The 1,970-nt window shown below is 31.5% G+C and overlaps 1 long non-coding RNA gene across 1 annotated transcript; it reads left to right on the top strand.

Moving 5' to 3' along the window:
• Positions 1 to 1,215: 1,215 nt before the first annotated feature.
• On the top strand, positions 1,216 to 1,970 carry LOC133816509 (uncharacterized). The gene is made up of 2 exons (XR_009885295.1): positions 1,216 to 1,546; positions 1,642 to 1,970. It is a non-coding gene; the product is annotated as an uncharacterized LOC133816509 (long non-coding RNA).

The following is a 1,970-nucleotide window of genomic DNA, read 5'->3' as shown; positions in this document are numbered from 1 at the left end:
TATGCCAAAGAGCTCCAATCACTCTCTGATTTAGAAGAAATGATTGAAAAATATATTGAGAACCAACGACGATGAGTGAAACCCACCACGCTCGAACCTCCAACCTTTGCGTACCTGACCTGTATCACCAATCAGCGACGACAATCGACCTATTCTTCAAGAAATTTAATAGAAACGATCACACACTCCCACTAATCATTTGATTATTCTTTTTTTGAGCAAGATTTCAGGACATTGTTTTTTAGAGTTTTTTTTTTTATAAAAATATAACCAAAAAAATATATATGCAAAACGCAGGGCCGGCCCTGGGCATAGGCCGGCTAGGCCCGTGCCTAGGGCCCACCCCTACCCAGGGCCCAAAAATATCATGTAAACTCTTATATTACTAAATATTAGTTTAATTTTATTTAAAATTACATAAAAAAAATTACATATACAAAATGGCCCATTTTTTTCAAATTTATTAAAACCGTCTTAGGCCCATTTTTTTTCAGGGCCGGCCTTGGCAAAACGGTAGCCAGTTGCTAAAGGATATGAAGGGATTTATGTGTATTTTAACATATCCTCAACCAACCACCACAATCCCACCGTCCACCATGAATCTAATGGCTGAAAAATAAATGAAGGACTAAGTCCATCAAATACAAGTGAGAAACTAAAGAATTGCCCTTTAAAAAAAAGTTGATATAAATAATTTTATCTTACCAATAAAATATAAAAAAAATGTAATCATAAGCATAACTTAGTGGTTCTACACTATAAATATAGTTATATATATATATAAGAGTGATTAGTGGCAAAAATACATAATGTTTTCAAAAATTTGTAAGTTAGTACCTAATCTTTTTTTTTGTGGTAAAAATATTTAATGTCAAGTTTTGTTGGTATACGTCAGTTCCCATTCCAATAGGTCAGTTAAAACCTGACTATGTATACACATGTCAGCTCCTTATTGCTCCAATCCATAATTTTTATAAAAAAATCATTTAAATTTATTTTAAAATATAAAAATATATTAATATATTTTAGATGTTAAAATCATATAAATTAGTTTTAAAACTGAAAATAATTAAATAAATAAATTTTAAAACTGACAAATGTTTTAAAAACTATTTTAAATTATAAAAATAATTAAAAATGTATTTTAAATTATTTATAATGATTTTAAAATTTAAAAAGTATTTAAAACAAAAAATGATTAAAACAAAATCTAAACTAAAACAAAAAAAAACTTTTTAATTAAAAGGATTAAAATCAACCCCTTAAAAAAAATAACAATTTAACCAAACTAAAAAAATTAAAACAAAAGTTATTTTTTCCTACTTTCTTCTTCGCACTTCTTCCCTCTCGTCTCCTACATTTGGCTTGTGCATTTTTTTCTTCTTGCGTTTGGCTTCTAGGTATGGTCGGAGGCGTCGTTGATGGAAGCATGGTGGCGGGGCTTATGCAGCAAGGCGAGATCGCGATGGTGGTTCTCCATTGACGGTGGCAGGAAGAAGAAACAAAGAAAGGGAAAAGAGAGAAGTCAGGGAGCTTGGTCGCAATGGTGGTTTTCCATTTACGCCGACTCTACATTTTCTTTCTTCCTTTTTGTTGCTTCTTCTTGATTGAAACCATGGAGCTTTGTGGGCGTCCTTTCAGGTACAACCACGAGGCAGGATCGGGGTTGGGGTCATAGATCTGGACATCGAATATGAGGATCGGGCCATGGATTTAAGTTTCTAGGTTTTTTTTTGGTGAGTTAATTATGGGTTTGCTTGAATCTGGGATTTCTTGAACCTAAGTTGGGTATTTGATTGAAAGTAAGCTTGGTATTTGCTTGAAATTTCTGGGTTTTTTTTTTTTTCAAATATGTAAAAAAAAAATTCTAGGATGTTGTATAAGTTGTACTGATATGGATTTAAGTTGATCATTATCATGGGATAATCAATTTTTGTATGGTTATAAAAAATGAGAAATTTATTTGTTTA

The sequence above is a fragment of the Humulus lupulus genome, chromosome 2 (assembly GCF_963169125.1).
Source record: "Humulus lupulus chromosome 2, drHumLupu1.1, whole genome shotgun sequence".
Taxonomy (NCBI): Eukaryota; Viridiplantae; Streptophyta; class Magnoliopsida; order Rosales; family Cannabaceae; genus Humulus; species Humulus lupulus.
The sequence above is the reverse complement of the archived record's forward strand: the minus strand, read 5'-3'. Positions and strand labels throughout refer to the sequence as shown.